This window comes from Prionailurus bengalensis, chromosome A3, assembly GCF_016509475.1.
Source record: "Prionailurus bengalensis isolate Pbe53 chromosome A3, Fcat_Pben_1.1_paternal_pri, whole genome shotgun sequence".
In the NCBI taxonomy this organism is placed as follows: Eukaryota; Metazoa; Chordata; class Mammalia; order Carnivora; family Felidae; genus Prionailurus; species Prionailurus bengalensis.
This window is the reverse complement of record NC_057354.1, coordinates 87,962,814-87,984,006: the sequence shown is the minus strand read 5'-3', so window position 1 is coordinate 87,984,006 and position 21,193 is coordinate 87,962,814. Positions and strand designations below refer to the sequence as shown.

At 49.9% G+C, this 21,193-nt stretch overlaps 1 long non-coding RNA gene across 2 annotated transcripts; it reads left to right on the top strand.

The window, feature by feature from the left end:
* The first annotated feature begins 8 nt into the window (after positions 1–8).
* On the top strand, positions 9–9,465 carry LOC122496985. 2 transcript variants are annotated; one of them, XR_006301005.1, is made up of 4 exons: positions 9–118; positions 3,294–3,296; positions 4,544–4,602; positions 9,265–9,465. It is a non-coding gene; the product is annotated as an uncharacterized LOC122496985 (long non-coding RNA). The 2 variants fall into 2 exon arrangements; XR_006301004.1 differs by lacking the exon at positions 9–118 and adding an exon at positions 153–257.
* The last annotated feature ends 11,728 nt before the right edge of the window (positions 9,466–21,193 follow it).

The window sequence follows — 21,193 nt, the reverse complement described above, 5'->3', positions numbered from 1 at the left end:
TGGGGCGGAACCAGTGAGGGCCTCTGCGGCAACACCGGACCCCGGCCGGATCCCTCCCCACCTCCTGGACCCTGCCTCCGGAGATGGCTACCAGATCCCAAATGAAGTAGCCAGAAAGGTGTGTCCGGTTCCCACCTGCTGGATACGTCAGTGCCCCGCCCACGCCCCAGCGCCCGGAAGTTGCTGGCAGCCCCGCCTCGCGCGTGCGCACAGCCTGTGAGCCACGTTGGCTGTCGGTGACGGACTCTGAGACTGAGGTGCGACCAGTTCCCTGCGTGGATGTGGGCCCCCGAGGCGCTGAGCGCACAAGTTAGGGGCACTGCGTTAAAAGTTAGGATGGGCAACCCGGCACCTGCCTGGAGATGGCAAAAGTCACGCTTGCGCGTACAAGCACCACGCAGACTTTTTGCTGCGCTCGTGCCGAATGTGCGTAACCGGAAGTAACTAGAATTGGGCTGGGAAAGAAGAGCCCTCGAGGCTGTCCTTGCAACCCGGACAAGGGGGCGGTCGGCTCTTAGTACCCGCTCAGTTCAAGTCTTTGTGCAGGGAGGGTATTTGCGGGGACATAGACTACAAAACTTTTGTTGCCCTCCAGCTACCACCCACTCTTCTCTTTACACGGAATTGGAAAAGGGAAAGAGCGAGAAGGGGAGGGGAGCGAGGAATACTAGCCATGGTTAGGAGCCGGGCTGGGGCTCCTGCAGCACTCAGCCGACTCCTCCAGGCTACTCGGGGCCCACGATGGGACAGCTTGTTAGGTCAGGAGGGAAGTCAGCTGCCTTTGGCATCTCTTCAGCCTTAGGGAGGAGTCCTGGCCTGGTCCCTGCTCTGCCCGCCCCCCCTCCCCGCGACGTAACTTGCATCTCCTTCTAGAGAAACCCTGCATTAGTAGCTTCTTTCCCTGATAGCCAGTTGGGTCTGGTTATGTTTTGGTGTGAACCTTTGGCATATATGTGTTTTTTTAGACTGGAAGAGAGGAGTCTTTATCTCATGTCTTACCTATTTGGGACGCTGAAACACCACAGTGGACCCTTCAAGAGTAGTTAAAATGTAAATCACTGCGTCATAGAGAATATCAGAGAGAGGATTTTTGTATGCCCATTTGTATCATTTACGTTCCTAGAACATCTGAGCTGGAAGGTGCTTAATCTAACACACGTTTTTAGAGTAATGGAACTCATAGATTCTGGTGGGATTAAACTGGGCAGGATTTTTAGAGGAGAGGAGATTACAGGTGGATTTGAAAGGACTGTGCCTTTTTGCACACTAGTGCAGTCAGCTTTGGGACCTGTATGTGTGACAAAGTTTCCCTTTGTACTGCTTGTTTAGAAAAGGAAGCAGAAGAGAAAGTGCCCAGATTCCAAGATTCCAATGCAAGGATTAAGTTCACCACAAATTAGCTGATGACCTTGGGTGAATTACACACAATTGCTGCTGCTTCTCATCTACAAAATGGAAATGCTAAGCATCCACCTCCCCAGAATAACACAGAATTTAAATAAATATCAGAAAAATTTTGGAAACCTTAAAGTACTACACAGATTTTAACTAATTTTTATTTACATAGTTAATTACCATGTGCTGTCCAGCACGCTAGCCATATGGGACTTCTGAACACTTGAAATGTGGCTAGTCCAAAATGAGATGTGCTGTAATTGTAAAATACAGGATTGCAAAATAAGCTAACAAACAGAGACCAGCTTTGAAAACTCCCTGAGAGGACAAAACCAGTCTAGTCAAACAAGGCTTAATTTAGCTTATTTTGCAAGACTAACTTGACCTGGGTCATTTCTTGCTTTTTCCTCTAGAAATCATAAGCAAAACTTAAACTGTTTCCCGAGGTTCATAAGAAGTAACCACTGACCAATTCCCTATCATTTAAGAAAATTTTAATGTTATAACAGCAGAGGCCACTTGTAGGCAAACAGGCTTGAGCAATGGAATGTAGAAAAGGCCCACAAGGGCTCCCTGGCTGAGTACAGACAGGCGCATCGGGCCACCCACCTCAAAATATCCATAGGCCCTAACTGACCAATGGGCTACTTACAACCAGGCATAGTTACCAAAAAAGGGAGAATTCCATACGTGGCCGTACCTCATCTTCCCCCTTTAAAAACAGCCCCCACCCACTGCCTTGTCCACAGCTTCTCCTTTGCTGTTTTGCCTGCTTCTCCCTTGTGGTGTATTCAATAACCTGTTTCCTTTGTTTGCTGAAGGTGAATTCTTTCACCTCCCGAGCCAGCAGCTTCCACCTGATCTTTGCCCCACATTTTGGAGGCCCCATCTGTCAAGACAGATACCCCATTTAGACACCATAAATAACCAATCACAGTAAAGAATAAACAGTCACTGTTTTGTCACTAAACAAGCTGTTTTATAACAATATGTGACAACAGTGAACCTCATTCCATGTTTTGGTTTGAGTGCTCCTAGTTTGCAAACTCTTCATTTTGGAGTGTGCACAGTAAGCTTTTACTACTTCAATGACTCATTGGTTTTACTTCTGTTATTTCTGAACTTTTGACAGCATTGTACGTTATAGTTCCATAAAACTCTTACATGTACCTTTATCTCGTTTGATCATTTTACCAACCCCATGAAAATACCAGAGACTTCTAACCACATATTACAACTGAGGAAACTGAGGCTCTGAAACCAAAGTATTAGTTTAGGCTTACACAAATAAATGTTCCTTACTATGGGTGTGGTAGTTATGGGAAGGAAATAAAGATGTTGCAATAGAGACAAGTGTTAACCTCTATTTAGCTTTGTAAAAGTTTAATGGCCCATTATACTGGGCTTGCAACATCCCAACAGCCCCTCGTGTGATGCTCATGTGGTTGGTAAAGTCCTCTTCTGCAAGCCACAGTCTTGTTCTCTGTCTTCCCTTTTTTGTCCCTGTGAGTCCAGGGAGGCCATATTTCCATTGGGAGTGGGGATTGGGGCAGGCAAAGGGGACAGTAGGAAAATATCTTCTCTCCCAAATCCATTTATGATCTTGGGGCAGAGGACTTTGGGGCCCAAGGTCCTCAACAGGTTATGTTGACTTCAAGGCACAACAACTGTTTTTAGTCACTGATGTGGATAACAAAGGTAAAAGAAATGTAGATAAATTTCCTTATAACCTGCAGCAAATACTTGACAAATACTTGAGACAGGCAGAGTATAACATTCCTCCAGGAACACCCAATTGTCTTAATGCTTTGCTGGAGGGAGAAACAAGTGGTTTACTGATCAAGATCACAGTAAACTAGTGGTTAACTGACAGAGATCACAGTCAGGCAGGACTTGAGTCTGTATCAGTTTGCAACTGTCTTAATGATTTACAAGAAAAAAAAAGCGATCTTATCAATAGCCAAACTTCCAGAAACCTATAGATTCAAAGTCCTGGGACCCTGTCATCACCCTCCCCTCCATAGGGTAGAAAATCATATATAATCAGTCACTCCTCATAATCCCAGGGCAGCTCTTTGTGTCCACGGGTCTTGTCCCCGTGCTTTAATAAAACCACCTTTTTGCACTAAAGATGTGTCAAGAATTCTTTCTCGGCCATCGGCTCCTAACCCCCACATTTCCACATCACTAACCACTGTATTTCCAGGGCTAACCTCAGTACAGGGCAGGTGAGAGGAGTACAGGGCTAACCTCAGTGCAGGGCAGGGTAGTTTTGAGCGTGCTTATAAACTATAAAGCACTGTACTGCAGTCACGAGAGGTAGTAAATGCCCCACTGTGAACGAAAGAAGAAAACGAACAATTTTGTTTTGTTTTCAATGTTTTTTGAGAGAGAGAAAGGAAGACAGAGAATCCAAAGCAGGCTCTGCGCTGTCAGCAAAAAGCCCGGTGTGGGGCTCAAACCCATAAACCTTGAGATCATGACCTGAGCTGAAGTCAGACACCTAACCAACTGAGCCACCTAGGTGCCCCCAAGTCTGTTTCACAGACAATTTGCAGAACTGATTGAGGAGAGAAAGGTGTTTGGAGAAAACAGAAGGGAAACTGGCCTGGGGGAGCAAGAGTTGGAGAAGTGGTCAAGGGGCCTCAAAGGGATCCAGCCCTAATTTGTCCTGAATTGGGAAGCTGCCAGCACAAGTGTGACCTCAGCACTGCTTAGGATTATTAATCTGGCAGGTTCCTTATACCAGGACAAATGGAAGGGAAGAACCTGGAGCAGGGAGACATTTAGAAAGCTGGGGCAATGGCCCAGGCAAGAATGAGATGAACAAGGAATTGATAAGGGATAAGGTAGAGCAGAAGTCAGGAGGAGGGATCCAAGAGGTCCTGCTGACCTCTCCCTCTGTTGATCTGGGATGAGGGCAGAGACAGAAGCTGGAATTCACTTTTCCACAGTGAAAGAAGACAGGTAAGGAGCTCCCTTACTAAGGATGGAGGTGGGACTCCAGGGCTGGTGAGGCAAGAGACAGGCTCTTCCAGACCTGCAGGACAGCCGAGAATAAGTCAGAAGATGTGAGGAGGGGTATGAGAGACAGAGTGCAGAAGCAGGTGTAGATGGTTGACTATAAATAACCTATCTAATCTTCTAGTCTGCCCTCGACCTGAAGATGTGGGGTCTTAGGCCAGTGCAGCCATCCCAGAAAATCAGGTTGGTTTATTCCTTCTTCCTGAGTGTGTGGGTGTCTGTGTGTGTGGTTTATATGCATGTTTTGGCCTACGTGTACCTACCTATATGTAGGTGTATATATATTTATTTATATATTTGGACCTGTATAGGCTTCTAAGTGACTTCTGTGTTTACAAGCACATGTATTTGAGACAATATCTTTATGCATTTTTCTGTACTTAGTGTACATATCAAATTACAATTAGAATTTCAATTCTTTTTTTTAATGTTTATTTTTTGAGAGAGAGAGAGAGAGAGAGAGAGAGTATGTGCGTGCGAGTGGGAGGGGGGCAGAGAGAGAGGAAGACAGAATCTGAAGCAGGCTCCAGGCTCGGAGCTGGCAGCACAGAGCCTGATGTGGGGCTCGAACTCACTAACCATGAGATCATGACCTGAGCCGCTTAACTGACTGAGCCACCTAGGCACCCCTAGAATTTCAATTCTTAAAGGAACCTAAGCAATCCTGGATACGTAGGCACCTCTGAGCAGACACATAGATGTCTAAATGTAACTTTGCAGTGCTATGCTGGAACTGTCTTACACTAGCTCACAAAGAACAAATTGTGCACATCTTTCTAACTTGCATTAGGTGATAATCACATTATAGCTCGAAATTGCCATGGTGGGAATATTTACAACACAGAAATCAATAACTGCTATAAATCAGGTTGTTGTTTTCCAGAAAGCTGACTGCTAAACACTTACCAGCTCACACTGGGTATATATGTTTTATGTGTGTATGAGACATCTGTGCTCTGTGTGTATCAGTACATATATGTACATGAAAGTACATATATGATGGGGCACCTGGGTGGCTCAGTCCATTAAGCGTCCAACTTCACCTCAGGTTATGATCTCACAGTTTGTGGTTTCGAGCCCTGTGTCAAGGCCTGCGCTGACAGCTCAGAGCCTGGGCCCTGCTTCAGATTCGGTGGCTCCCGCTCTCTCTGCCCCTCCCCCACTCATGCTCTGTCTCTCTCAAAAATAAATAGATAAACAAAAAAAGAAGTACATGTATGAAAGTATGTACCTGTGTAGTGGGTTCACTTTTTGATAGACCACAAACTCAGGGGTGCTAAACTACAACTCGTTTCCTACAACTAAGATTAATTCCTGTCTCAGTCCTCCGCTATTAATCTAATCATGTACAGGTGAACTCAGTCATTTCAGGTTTCAGTGTAGACCAAACACTTGCGCCCCCCTCCCTCAATAGTTCCCCAGGTTTGCATCTGAGGGCCAGGGTTAAATAACATGCAGCAGCGTGAAGAGGCGCGGCCATACCAGCTGCCAAGATGCCCAGTTCTCCTGTGAGGGCCTCTAACCAGTCTCCCTCTCCTGAGATTTTTCCAGGCCCCAGGAAGCCTCTAGTTGTTCAGTCTAGACTGCCATTTTTGGAACATGTCCTCTTGTCCGGTTCAGAGGGGTTAGTTTCCTTCCTCCTGGGCTCCTGGACTCTCCCTCCAGGATGCCGCCTCCAGGATTAATGGGGGGGAAGAGGAGCATCATGTCACCTAACTACACAACACCCATAAGATAAACTGCAAGCCCATCTCATAGAGACCAAAATGCCCATAGGTCAAGGGCCTCACAGGGGGCCAAGCTGGGGTTTGAACCCAGTTCTTTCTGACTCTAAAGCCTTTCCACTCTACCAGATGGCCCCAATTCTCAGCAGATTAGGGGCACTTGGTACATACTTTTGGTCAGGATGCCTTAGGCCACTGATGCTCAATAAATCATAGAATTCCAAATTCTGTCATCTGACTTTGTACCAACTGTTGTTACCTGCCCTGACGCTGTGGTACAGCAGGAAATCCAGAAATAAGTGTACCCGGAGCGAGGGCCAGGAGGCTGACCCTGTAGGGAGTCTGAGACACGTAAAGGGGTGGGCGGGGGGGATGAGTCTCACCAACTTCCACTCCCCAGCCTGTCCCATTCCTTTCTCAGGATTTGTTCTTTGGCACCTAGCTGGATCCCTGGACCCAGAACTTTCTGAGCTGCCGACAGTCTGTGTCCCAGGAGGGAAGGGCAAACCACTGAGGGTGGGGTGGGTTAGGCAGACAAACCCTGAGGTCAGATGCTCCCAGGAGGGAAGAGGTCCCTCCATTGCAAGGGAGAGGCGGGTAGAGGGGAAGCCTCATCTCTTCCAGGCCCCTGCCTTGCCTATATGCAAATGTAGGGAAACCAGACACCCCCTTTAATAAAATTACTTCGTTTTCCAAAAATAAAGAATTGTAGTTTTTATTGAGACAACTGTAGCAATTGTAAGCAATACTACAGAGAGATCCCAGGGCCTGTAGCACAATATCACACCCAGATATTGACACAGATCTATCAGTCTCCCAGATTTTCCCAGTTCCCTGTACCTGCTTTCGTCTGTGCACATGTGTGTGTATGTGTGTTAGTTCTGTGTAGTTTCATCACAATTGTAGGTCCATATGTCGGCTGCCACAGTCCCGTCTCCACAAGGATCCTGCAAAGTGCCCCTTTTTTATCCACACTCCCTCCCTTCCTCCATCCCCTTTCCTGATGCTGGCAACCACTAGTTTGTTCTCCATTTTCCATAACCTTGTAATTTCAAGAATGTGATATAAACGGAAGCTTTTTTCACAAAGCACAGTTCCCTGGAGGCTCATTCAAGTTGTCCTATGTCTCAATAGCTCCTTCCCATTGCTGAGTAGCATTCCACCATTTGGATGGAGTGCATTTCTTTCTAGTGAAATATTTCCCACATACAAAATCCTATATAATGGACATAAAGGTTATAAAGTTGTGGCTCCTTATCTGCAAATCCTTGAGCCTCACAGAAGAATCTGGAAAATAAGGAGAAACTCCATGTTTTGGCACCCACCCTTGAGCACTAGTGGCTGAGTATTTGTCCCCAGGCTGGGTGGGACTGTTTTCTGGGAAGGGGCTGAGCAGAGCCCAGTGTCCCAAGCCTGCAGGTGTTGGGACCTCAGAAGGGAGAAGAGGTAAATAAACCTCTGCCAGACTAGCACCTGTCTAGACAAGGGCCTCTCTTTCTACTCTGACTTCTTTTGGACAGAGGAGGCTGTCCGGAGCCAGTAGAGGCTGGGCAGGGACCCCTCTCAGAGCAAGTCACCACCAGCACCAGCTGCTGCCTGGGGATGGGACAAGTGCAAGGGCAGTCCTAGGATCAGACAGGCCTCTGCCAGCAGGGCTCCTGGAAGGAGGTGGGAATTCAGGACCCAGACCTCTGGGGCTTTGTCTCCCGGAGCTGAGCCTGGCTAGGATCCTCTTATCAGGCACTAAGTGTCTGTGTTTGGACACACAGTAAGCAGCTCAAGCCTTGGACTGGCACAGGACCTCCAGGGAGAGCCCATGAGAGAAGGGGTGGTCCCCTGAGTCAGGTAGAGGGAGAGAAGTGAGGAAAGCACAGGCTGGGAGATTTGCTCCAGGGCAGCCAGGTGTCCTGACTGGCTCTGCCACTCCCTACAGGTGCCCAAAAGACTTCCCTTCCAGCCCAAGCTCCCTCCTCCCAGAATCCTGAGGGTTTGCAACCTCCTCCTCAACTTACCCTTTCTACCGGCCAGAGTTGCATCTCTGTGTGAGGGTGAGCCTGCTCCCTTCTAACCCGGCCCCTTTAGGACTCTCCCAAGGGTGGGCACCCCTCCCTGAAAATCTGACACGCAGAAGTGAGGGAAAGGGGCTCCTAGTGGCAACCAGCGCATCGCTTCTGAGCACCTCTACGTGCCTGCCAGGGCTTGAACCAGGCTGCAGGTGGACAGACGTGGGTCTCACAGACTGGCTGGGCAGGCAAGGCGTCACCTCCTAGAAAGTTCACTCAGAAGCTCAGAAGTCACAGGGAGGCAGCAGATGAGTCTGTTGAGGACTGTGGACTCAGTACAAACAGAGGTCAGAGAAGAAAGGGGTTAGAGTGGCCTAGAACTCTCAGCAAGGCTTTTGTGGAGGAGGGATGCTGCCTGGGTCTTGAAAGACTGGTAGGAACTGACTGGACAGGCAGAAGGGGCAGGAAGAGCACTGTGAATGAAGTAAGCGGGGTGAGTAGGAGAGTCTGTGTAGGACAGGGGCCAGGATGAGTGGGATTCTTTAGGATTCCAGAGCCAGGATGCAGAGTGTCTTGTGAGGGCGGGTAACTTTCCTTCCCTGGCCAGTGTGACCTGGCCAGTGTGACCTGTGGGGCAGAAGACTAAACAGAAGGAAGAAGAAGGCTGAGCAGTAGCCTAATCAGTTGAAACAGGCCTCTTGCAGGGTGCCATGCAGGGCTCAGAGAGCTCCTGAGCTCCTTGGAGCTGACCCCTGCTATTGAAATATGTTGAAATACCTGCAAAGAAGCAATGAAACCAGTGGTCTGGTTTGTGCAGGACTGAGGGAGGTCCTGGGATATGGGACTTGCAGTTGTAAAAATGGGATGAGTTGGTCACCCTTTAAAAACAATCCTTTCTGGAGAGGGCCATCCTAGAGCAAGTCTGAAGGGGCTGCCCCAACAATCCATGGCACATTATATGACTCAAGTATTTTTTAGGAGAAATGTTCAGATTTCAGCTCTATAGAATTGTCTTCCAGTACTTTAGGAGAGCAGGATTTACATGTGACAGCAAATAACAGAATGAAGTATTACCCACAGAGCAATTCAGGAATGTTTCCCAAATGCTGTTTCCTCAGGAGATGTTAACTGGTAATTCCAGAACAAAGGCTTCCTGTGATTCTTGGGAACACAGTCCTCTACCATCCGTCCGCCTGCCATACCCTTACCGTGGAGAGTTCTGCTGCCTGTCAGTACATTAAGGCTCAGAAAAGCCCCAAGGGAGAGAAACCTGTTTCGTCCTGTTTAATGGCTCAATAAACAAGGTTATTTGCACAGAAGGAGCCTTGTCTTTACCCCCGCTGCAAATGCTTTCACCCAACACATACAAATTTTCTCATAATTCCAGACTGGAAAACTCTGGAAAAGAACATAGATCTATAGGATCACCCACTTCATGCTCCTGGAGGGCCTGTACCAACTCAGTAATCCCATGGGCAGACTTTAAAGATAATCCAGTTAGAAGTGTAATTTCCATTCGTGTTGAATTTCTCTCTCTCTCTCTTTTTTTCTTTAATAATCCATTGTCTTTTAAATGCTGGACTTTTCCGCTCTTCACCCTAAGGCCTCAGGCTTGGGCTTTGATTCTCTCTGGGCTGGAACCACCAGAAGCCTTGGATCATCCTCTTGCCTTGCAGGGTAGGAGGAGGGGCTGGCTGTCCTCCACTCCTCCTTCCCTGGGGCAGCCCAGATTCCGGGTCAGTAAGACCTTGGCCTGCCCCAGCCTTTTCCTCCTAAGGAGAGGGGCAAGGTGGCTGTCAGCTCTCCAGACCCAGAGCAGGGGTCAGGGCTGGCCTGGGAGGCCCAGAGCCTGTTGTGGACCTTCTCTAGCACACTGCCTCTCTCTGGGTGGTGGAATATATCAAAGGAGGTCACTGGAGTTGTTGACCAGATGGGGTTTGTGCAGTCATAAATCCCCAGCTGGGGCACTGGGGGAAGAAAGACAGGGGAGGGATGGTGCTGCCCCAATCCTCCCTGAGCTCTGCAGTCCCCTACATGGGGCAGATCAGGCAAGGGTGTGGCCACAGGTTGGTTGCAAAACCAGGCCAGAGCACCAGTAGAGGGGCCTCCCTGGAGGAGGCAGCATTGGAAGATGGCGTGGAGAGTGACAGATATTACAGTCCCAAACTGGAAGGAAGCTTGGGGCCTGGCAAAACTGTGAAAGGATATAAGTTAGGATCTGGAAGAATGAAAAGTGGGAGCAAGGAGAGCACCTCTGTACAAGAAACCAGGTCTTGAGCTTTCTCAAGGCCCAGGCACAACCCCGCTGTCTGGGAAGAAAGTCAGATAACCCAGCACCCACCCGAGGATCCCAGACACGGCTGAGGAGAATCCACTTTATCTTCACCCAAACCCTAATATCTCAGAAATGGGGTGTGGTGGCATTAAGCTAGGGCAGCTGCTTCTACTCTAAAAACGGTTCACTGAAAATCCCTGGCAATGGGGTGTTGAGAGCATAAGCGTATCAAGCTTACGGCCCTGACAGATGGATACAAGCAAGGATCGATTTTAATGTTCGAGTTAGCGGTGTTTTTTCTTCCCACCTTTCAAGACCTCCCCCACCCCCACCCCCTGCCATATCAGGGGATGTGTACTTTAACAGAAACCCTGTGGGAGAGCAAGGATTGACCTAGTGGGCCCAATGTCCGATGGTGGCATTTCAGGTGCTGTGACAGAGATCTTTGGGCTTGGAATCTTCCCCATACCCCTGTTATCACACCACAGCCCTTAGGCACATGCCCACCCCACGGCCAATCCTGTTTGCTGAGATATCTCTGCTCCCTTTCGGGAGTGAGAGGAGTGGGGGCCACCGTCAGAGGGCCTCGCTGGCCCAGCCGGTCCCACATGGCCGGGCATGTGCGGTTCAGTGGCCGGCTGAGGCCTAAGCAGAGGGGACAGCAGTGCCTTTCCTGAGACAAGTGGGAAGAAGGTATCAGCCATGGCTGACCGAGCGGTGACCCAAGGCCCAACACAGAGCCAATTAGCGGCCACCACGATGGCGGTGGGCTTGCCGCAGCTTCCACGGGAAGCCCCACGTGCAACCAGCGTGTCAGGCTGAGTTAGCACCGGGAGGGCTGAGTGGAGTCCTGCTGGAGGCTGCCTGGATGGGGGAACACGGGTGATAACACTTCCCCCTGGGCCTTGGGGAGCCGGGCACGTGAGCACGCATGCCTCTGCCTGTGCCTGCGCCCATGTGCGTGGTTGTGAGTGCTCATGCGCACATTCACAATTGAGGACTTGTGTGTCTGTGTGCCTGCCTGCTCATGTTCGTTCAGCACGTTTCGTTCATTTAACGTACTTTGTGTGTCTACTTCATGCCGACTTTGTGTGCACTTGGGCATTCTGAGACTAAACGGGCCAAAGTCTCTGCCCTCATGGGGCTTCCATTCTAGCGGGAGAGACAAAAAAGAAACAAATAAACATCTATGTGGAAGCACAGTAGTAAGTGCCCCGGGGAAAGGTAAAACAGGAAATGGGGTGGGGGAGTTATTTGAGAGTGTGATCAGGGAGGACCCCTCTGAACAGGTGACCTTCACCCAAATGATGGCAGCCTGTTGAATATCAGGAGGAGGATGGCTATAGACAGATGGCGGGCATCGGGGACAGAGCAAGAGGAGTTAGAATTCTACCACGCTGCCGGTGTGCATGGCGTGGACAGGAGGAAAAGGGAGATTCCACAGCTGTGGAGACATCTGATGGTCCAGACAGTGGGACAGCCCTCTGGGTAAAAATCTGTTTGCCCAGCTCAGCTCTAAGGGGTAATTCTGACCCTCCCCCAAATCCAGTCCCAGGGTCGAGCACACAGAGACCTCTCTACTTGTGCGGGTCCCGACTGTCCCCAGGCACAGTCCCCTCAGCTCTGCCAATCCAATTGTGCCCATATAGTGCCAGCCACAGGAAGCCATTGCCCAGGAAGAGAGAACAGGACCCTCCCAGCCCTAAAACCAGAGCCTGAAACTGGTCTCATCCTAGTAGCCAGAGGCAACTGGCGTGATGTGTAGGACCTGCTGGCAGGTCGGCGTGATGTGATGGCTGAGAGGCTGGAGGGGAACACTGGGGATCCAGCCCAGGCTCCCCTTCGGAGGTCTGGCATTGTGTAGCAACCAGGGTGAAAAAGAGGGAAGCTGGAGGCCTCTCCAGCCCTTGCTGTCTTGCCCAATCCCTCTTCACAAACAAGGCAGGATCCAGCTCCCAGCAAAGAGGCCAAGAGCCAGCTTCAGACCTTGCCTTCTATTGTCTAAACCCCACAGCCCTGGAACAGAGAGCCTCATTAGCTCAGGAGGGGAAGCTGAGCTGTGCCCTGCTCAGGAGACCTCCAGAAAAGGGCAGGTGAAAGAAAGGAAAGGGAGGTGGTTGGGTGGGAAACACTGTTATTGCCTTGCCAAACCAGCCAAAGCCTTCCTGCCACCGTGGAAGATTGACTTGGGTGTCCCAGGATGATGTCAGGCATGGAGCCTGTGTCCATGTGTCTCACTGGGAGCTGTGTCTGTGGGTCTACCTGTGCATGTGTGCTTTTGATATCTAGGTCAGTCTGGTACTTTTCTGATTGTTCACGTGTCTGTGAGTGAGTCCCATGTGCCTATATGTCTGCCTGTGAGCCCCTCTGCGGCCCCTGAACATGCAGGCTGTGTGGGGGCCTCTATGTGTACATGCCTTTCTGGGCATGAGTGGGCGAGTTGTCTTGAGGTTCGTCACCTGTCAGCCTCTGAGGTCTGTACCACCCTGTTCCTTAGCCTGGCCCTAAGGCTCTGGGGAGAAGCTGCCTGCTCCACTCTTGTCAAGGCTGTAGACAGGGTGGCAAGGAGACTCGTAGTTCTTGGAGATGTGATTCTGCTGCTGTTGGCTGCCAGAGATTTGCACTTAGCTTTGCCTACATGTTGCCACCCACCCCACCCCCACTCCCGCTGCCACAGCTAGCCAGACCAGTGGCATGCTGATTCTGGCCTCTTACTGGCCTCTGGCTATGGCTTCAGGCTCTCATCACTGTTGCTGCCCACGCTGAAGGAGTATGGAGGCTGGGGATGAGGAAAGGCAGGCAGGCTGGCTGGGACAGCAGTTCATCCAGTATGTTGGGCTCAGATTTCAGATTTGGGAGGAAATTAAGAGGTAATCTGGTTCTCTTCCCCAATTTAACCGGTTTTATCAGCTACAGTTGTGGCTCCGTGTGAGGGTGAGCCTGCTCCCTTCTAACCCGGCCCCTTTAGGACTCTCCCAAGGGTGGGAACCCCTCCCTGAAAATCTGACACGCAGAAGTGAGGGAAAGGGGCTCCTAGTGGCAACCAGTGCATCCCTTCTGAGCCCCTCCACGTGCCTGCCAGGGCTTGAACCAGGCTGCAGGTGGACAGACGTGGGTCTCACAGACTGGCTGGGCAGGCAAGGCGTCACCTCCTAGAAAGTTCACTCAGAAGCTCAGAAGTCACAGGGAGGCAGCAGATGAGACTGATGAGGACTGTGGACTCAGTTTAAACAGGAGGTCAGAGAAGAAAGGGGTTAGAGTGGCCTAGAACTCTCAGCAAGGCTTTTGTGGAGGAGGGATGCTGCCTGGGTCTTGAAAGACTGGTAGGAACTGACTGGACAGGCAGAGAGAAGGGGCAGGAAGAGCACTGTGAAGTAAGAAGGGTGAGTAGGAGAGTCTTTGTAGGGCAGGGGTCAGGATGAGTGGGATTCTTTAGGGTTCTAGAGCCATGGCTCAAAATGTCTCATGTGGGGGTTGGGAGTAGGGCCAGGAAAGCTCCAGAGAGCTGTCCTTGGCTGAGTAGGGATGAGAGGAGGATGAAGAAAGGCAGGCTGGGTAGGGCAGCTGAGAGGAGGAGGTGGGTATGAGTGCTCAGGACTCTTGTGACCCCACCATCTCCTGTGCTCTCCTTTCCCCTAGGATAGAAGTTCCCATCCAGCTGCCCTGAGGAAACCCTGTGCAAACAGGAGACTTGCTGCCACCCAGGTCCCAGCCAGAGAGTCTGATTCCATCAGTCTGAGGTCATTACATTGTGTGACCAGGACCAAGAACCATTTGACTCAGTGTTGGACAGGGAGGGGGAAGGGTCAGTCCAGCTGGCCGTGGGATGGAAAGGGCCCAAACTTGGGGTCAGCACTATTGAGCCCTGGGAACCTCTTCCCCTGGGACACTTAGAATTCTGGAGTTGCAAGAAACAGAAACTCAGTGGTGCCTCACAGAACCAAGGATAAGAAGGTAGCTGGGAAGGGAAGGGCCTGGAACTAGGATCTGGAAGGCCCAGGCCATGCTCCACTGACTGTACTCTAAGAACACATCAGCCTGGGCCTTCTCATGGCGGCCTGGCTTCCTTTGTTGTCATCCACATGATAGGCCTGCAAGTTGACCCCTTAATGGCCAAGTGCCACACACCACACACAGGCTGGTCCTGCTTTCTCTCAGGCACCTTTCCAGTTCTGGGAGATAATGATGAGTTTGGCTAGCTTAGGTAAAGAGGATCAGGGGCGCCTGGGTGGCTTGGTCGGTTGAGCATCCGACTTTGGCTCAGGTCATGATCTCACGGTCCGTGGGTTCGAGCCCCGCATCGGGCTCTGTGCTGACCGCTCAGAGCCCGCAGCCTGTTTCGGATTCTGTGTCTCCCTCTCTCTCTGCCCCTCCCCTGTTCATGCTCTGTCTCTCTCTGTCTCAAAAATAAATAAAAACGTTGAAGAAGAAAAAAAAATTTTTTTAAAAGAGGATCAGTTTGGCTAGCTTGGGTCAAGGCTCTACCTCTCCAGGGGTGCAGCATCACCCAGCAGAAATATGGCTGTAGGTGGGATAGATTTGCCCACCAGAAGCCCCTCTTCATGCTAGGCCCCATGCCAGGTGCTGGGGTATAGAAACGAGCACATATAGAAACGAGCAAGGCTGGAGTCTGCATCTGAGGCAAGAAAGCACGGAAAGAGAAGAAACCTCTCTCTCTCTCTCTCTTTCTCTCTCTCTTGTCTGTGTGAGCAGAGAGGGGGCATGCCGAGGCAAGGAGGGCTCCCCTGAGGGGCTCTACGTTTACAGGTTGTTGGATTTGAATTGCATCACACCTCCACCTCCTCTTCCTGCTTCTCCTGCCTGCCCCCGCCCCCATGGCTGATAACAGAGAGTTTTGTTTTGTTTTGAAAAGCAGGGCACCGTTGCTGCCCTAAACAAAATAGGGGTTCTGGCAGGAGGGGACAAGGCAAGGAGGAGGTCTGGCAGTAGCCTGCTCAGCCTACATGTGGCCGTTCCCCTTTATTGTAAGCACCTGACTCAGACCACTGCAGGGCCACGAGGGAGGTGATGAAAAGTTTGTCAAAGTGGAGGAAGAGTGTCACATATGAGACTGGCTGGAAGGAGAGGCCGTGCGGGAGTGTGTGCAAGTGAAGCATCTGAAGAATGGGTATTCTGAGGCCAAGTATCCTGGGGAAAGGTGCCCGTGTGTGCCTAAGAACAAGCCTCAGGCCCAGACCACTTCCTCACCAAGAGACAAAAAGCCCACAGAGCTATGCTGGGCTTATCACCTCTTGTGAGAATGTCTTTCCCTGTTTCAGACTGGATGTGTGCCTCTTTGTTCTGCCCAAGCGGTGTGTCAATAGCCCTTGGGCACACCCCCAGCCTTCCATATTTCAAAGTCCAGGGAGGAGTTGGGGCCTTCTGCTGTGGTAGGAGATGGCTGCACGGAAGTCAAATGCCCTGCCGGCTGCATCCGTTGTTGGGGGCACCCGCTGGCCATGAGGGACAGATGCTCACTGCTGAAACTGATCTTCTCTTTTCTATGTGAGTCAAGTGTTGTTCCATCCAGTGCTTGACTGTGATGTTTTCCTTGGTGAGTCCAACACCAAGATGGCAGTGGGCAGTGTTTGGATTTCTCGTCCTGGTGGCTCGCATTGTGATGACCTTGGCTACCCTCCTTGTAGTTGGAGTCCTCCCTTGGCACTGGTTCCTGCTGCACGGCGCTCTGCTCGACAGTATCTCAGTGGTTAAGCATGTGGGTAGCTCATGCCCGGAAGACTAGGGACTGGTCGCATCCCAGTTTGCCTGTGACTTTCCTGGTTAGCGCTGAAATCCCCTGTGCTGAGTATATCAGCATGGTTGGTCGCCCAGCAGAGTGGGCTGGGGCTTACCAGCAGAGTGAACTTGATCAATTTGCTAACTTCTCTGTGCCTCAGATTCCTTACCTGTAAAATGGGTATAAAAATAATACCTACTTTATAGAATTTTTGTGGGGGTTAAACAAGAGAGTTTGTGTAAAGGGCATAGCTCAGTGCCTAGCACAAAGATATGTTCAACAAACATTAGCCATTAATAACAATATTATATTAGATATAGACTTTTTCTGGGTGGTCCCAAGGGAGAAAACTGGACCAATCTGCCCAGTAGAAGGAAAAATTTCCTTATAGACTGGGGATAGTGATTTGCTAAGGTGTTCAAATATAGGCTAATGTTTGGCCTGCTTTGTGAAGTGGATGGTAGAACTAGCCATCTTCTGGTCCTGAAAAACCTTAGTCCTGTGATATATTCATTTCGTCCTTTTCCCTCCCCCCTTCCCCCCCCCCCCCCCCCCCCCCCCCCCCCCCGCCAAGGAGGGGAGCTAGCTTGTCAGAGAGAGCAGTTTCTTTTCTTCTCATCAGCAATTCCTGGTCTGGTAGACCACTCAGAGCTGCTTGAATAAAGATGGGGAGACATCCCAGCCATGATTCCAATAATCTGTGTTATGCTAAAGACAGACACAAACGAATAGCTCTCTGCTGTCCTGGCCGATGGGGCTGCCTCCTTCCTTGGAGAGGAGCTCCCAGCCCTGGTTGGGCTTCTGTTAGCTGGCTGCTTCCCCACAACCCTGCTCAGGGGCTCTGCTGTGTGTGTGTGTGTGTGTGTGTGTGTGTGTGTGTGAGAGAGAGAGAGAGAGAGAGAGAGAGAGAGAGAGACACACACACAGAGACAGACAGACAGAGCCAGGGAGAGATAAGAGAGAGAGAAAGAGAGGTCAGCAAGGGTCTCATGTGATCTGTACGAAGTCCCAGACTGCTTCCCTTCCCCCACCTTATTCTTTCCTGTTATTCCCCAGCCTCACCCCCTCACCCTCACCTCCCACGTGGTCCTCTCAGGCCTAGTAGCTTAATGAAAGGCAATTAATAGAGCCCTTTGAGAACTTGTCATTAGAAGGCCCTTTAATTCAGCCACTTGAGTTGGGGCCCCAGGCATGTGACAGGGGTGCCAGGAACACCAGGGCAGCTGTTTGGGGTGGGGGAGGCAGAGCAGAGAAACAGGGTCAGGAGGCCTAGAATCCTGGGACGTATAGATTATGTGAACATAGCAGGGGTCATTGTTTTTCATTGTTTGTGGTTTGTTTCTTAACCAAATTTTGCTCTGGCTAAGCTGCAGCAAAACAAAGACCAGAGGGGTGAGATGTCAAACAATAAAGCTGCTGATTACACAGACCATCCTAGGAAAAATTTCCCCTAGGACATGGGCATCTTGGAGAGGGGATATCATTCAGTGACATTCTATGTGTGAGGGTACAGTGGGGGGCATAACTGTGCTTCCTTTGGGGCTGGGGTGCTGACAGGGAAAGGGGCAGGAAGGAGCTCCACAGGGGGAGAAGAAGATCATAAAGGAAGAGGGGCTTGGGTCTCCAGGCCTGCCACCGTCTGTCTCTGACTTCACTGTGTCTCTCACACAACCAGGCCAGGCCAGGCAGGGGCAGCAGAGGCCCAGATGCCGATGTGGACTTTGTCTCCATCTGTGTGTTGTGTGTGTGTGTGTGTGTGTGTGTGTGTGTGTGTATGTGTGTGTGTGTGTGTGTTCTCCTGGCGTGCCCTCCTGGCCCACACTTAACACTGGTGATAAGGCTTCCCACGGTCTCTCAAAACTCCTTCAATAGGCTTTGAACTAGCCCTGGCTTTGGTCCTCTGCAGCTCCTCTGGATGCCACTAGAGGGCAGCAGCCAAGACGCAGAACTGAAGCTGCACACTGCTGCCCTCCCCAGCCTTTTCCTTCCGAATCGTCCGCTCTTCCCAGCCCCTGGGGATGTGCCCGCCCCAGCTGTGTGGGCCAGTGGGACCACAGAACCAGCTAAGTTCCCATCCCTGGCCTGGGGCTCAGGGAAGGTGTAAGGCTGTGAGAGTGTCAGAGTGAAGATGCAGGAAGGGATGGGAAGTGACCAGAACCTGGAGGTGTGTTCATCAGCTCCCATAAGGATGAAGGTAGAGGGAAAAGAGGAAGACCCAGAAGTCCAGCAGGCTGCAGGGAGATAAAGCAGGATCCAGCCCACCAGCCAAATGGCAGATGGTGACAAGACGGGCAGGATCACTATCACAACAAAGCAAGTGACTTTTAAGAGACCAGAAAAAACAGTGGCTCTGGAGCCAGACTGCCCAGATTCAAACCCCACCTCTCCTAAGTACTAGCTGTGTGACCACAGACAAGGTGTCTATGACTCAGGTTTCTTCTCTGTGGAAAGGACATAATAGGAGCACTATCTCTTGTGCTAGATGTGAACATTAAATGGGTTTATACATACAAATCATTTAGAACAGTGCCTGGCACAGAGTAAGAACACTATAAATGCTAGCAGTTAAGTGTTTTGAGGAAGAGATCCATATGATGTTGAAAGCTAATTTCCCCTAGAAAATCCTCATGACATGTATGGAAATTGGTCCCCACACACGCCAGCATTAAATGGTAACACATGAGTGTGTGAACTAGTAAAAGTTAAAGGATTGTGTGTATCATTGGAATAAGTGTATATACTTATTGTCAATATGTAAATCAACCAACTTCTGAATCTACAGACCCTTTCACTCTTGAGTCCCTTGAACTGAAGGTGGGAAGCCCTCCTCCTTCCTCCCAACCCTCCTTCAAGGGAGGCTGGGTTTGCTCTCCCCTGTGACCTCCTGCCTACTAAGCATCGTTCCTGAAGAGCCTCCCTGAGCCCTGTCCAGCCCTGTTGGGTCAGGTGGGGCAGACGGGAGCCAGTTCCTTGGGCTTGCTTCTCATTGCTCTCAGGAAATTATGGCTTCTCCTGCTGTGGGAGGAAATGCCAGTGCTCAAGCCTTGGTTCCTGGGGCCAATTGGGCCCTAAGAGTGCGGGGAAGTGAAGGTACCCAGCTCTGCAGCAACAACCACGCATCAGTCACCACAACGCGCTTTACTTTGTGCCCCTCAAATTCCCCTGATGTATAATTCTGGGAGGACTGGGGGAATACTTTTATATTCTTCTCCCTCCCAGGGAAGATAATATTTAGGGAAAATAAGAACAATTGATATTTTATTGTGCCTCTACTCACTGATGCATCTGTGTCTCAAATTCAGACTCCCAGGTGACCAGGCCACGTGATCCAAGGTTAGGCATCTTCCCTGTAAGCCACTACACGGTGGCTTTTCTCACAAAGGGATGGGGTAAAAACAGGAAATCTGAGCCCTCCCAGAAGATCCAGCAACCTATGAACATTTTAATTTTATTTTTTTAAAAAAAATTTTTTTTTTCAACGTTTATTTATTTTTGGGACAGAGAGAGACAGAGCATGAACGGGGGAGGGGCAGAGAGAGAGGGAGACACAGAATCGGAAGCAGGCTCCAGGCTCTGAGCCATCAGCCCAGAGCCTGACGCGGGGCTCGAACTCACGGACCGCAAGATCGTGACCTGGCTGAAGTCGGACGCTTAACCGACTGCGCCACCCAGGCGCCCCTGAACATTTTAATTTTAAACGTAATTTATGACTAGGTAATGTGTTTACATATACTTACATAGTTTCATGTATTAAGAAGACAAAAAGACATACAGTGGAAAGGCTCTCTCTTACTCTTGAACCCCACCCTCTCTTCCTAGGAAGAAAGCAATGTTACCATTAAAAAATTTTTTTTAATATTTATTCATTTTTGAGAGAGAGAGAGAGAGAGAGGGAGAGAGAGAGAGAGAGATAGAAAGCGGGGGAGGGGCAGAGAGAGAGGGAGACACAGAATCCGAAGCAGGCTTCAGGCTCTGAGCCGTCAGCACAGAGCCCGACGCGGGGCTTGAACTCACGAACCACGGGATCATGACCTGAGCCACAGTCGGACACTTAACCGACTAAGCCACCCAGGCACCCCATAATGTTACCATTTTTTTTTAATGTTATCATTTTGTAATGTATCCTTTCAGAAATGTTTAATGTAAAGAAATACCTAAATAAAGAATACCTAGATTGTTTTTCCCCAGTCTTTTACTTTATTCAAAAGGGGGATCCTCTTACATGGGTACATAAAGAATATCCTCATTTTTGTTGTTTGTTTCTACTCTTTTTTTTTTTTTTTTTAAATTTATTTTTGGGACAGAGAGAGACAGAGCATGAACAGGGGAGGGGCAGAGAGAGAGGGAGACACAGAATCAGAAACAGGCTCCAGGCTCTGAGCCATCAGCCCAGAGCCTGATGCGGGGCTCGAACTCACGGACCGCGAGATCGTGACCTGGCTGAAGTCGGACGCTTAACCGACTGCGCCACCCAGGCGCCCCATACTCTTTTCTTTTTTATTAAAGTATGGGTGACACTCAATGTTCCATCGGTTTCAGGTATACAACATCGTGATTTCAGCAAGTCTATACACTATGCTCTGCTCACCATAAGTGTAGCCACCATCTGTCACCGTACAACGCTATTATAATACCATTGACTGTATTCCCTCTGCTGTACCTTTCATCCCCGTGACTTATTCCATCCTCATTTGTTTTTATGGCTTTACTCTATGATGTATCAAAAGGTACTTTATCCAATTTCCTATTAATAAACTTTCGTTGTCAGTGTTTCCCCACGCTGCAACAAAGAGGCTTATAAACAGGCACACAGCCCTTTAAGCTCCCACTGTCCCTTATACATATTCCTCAGTAATTCTTTTTTTTAAATTAAAAAAAAATGTTTATTTATCTTTGAGAGAGAGAGAGAGAGACAGCAGGGGAGGGGCAGAGAGAGAGGGAGACACAGAATTGGAAGCAGGCTCCAGGCTCCCAGCTGTCAGCAGAGAGTCCAACTGTGGGGCTTGAACTCATGAACCGTGAGATCATCACCTGA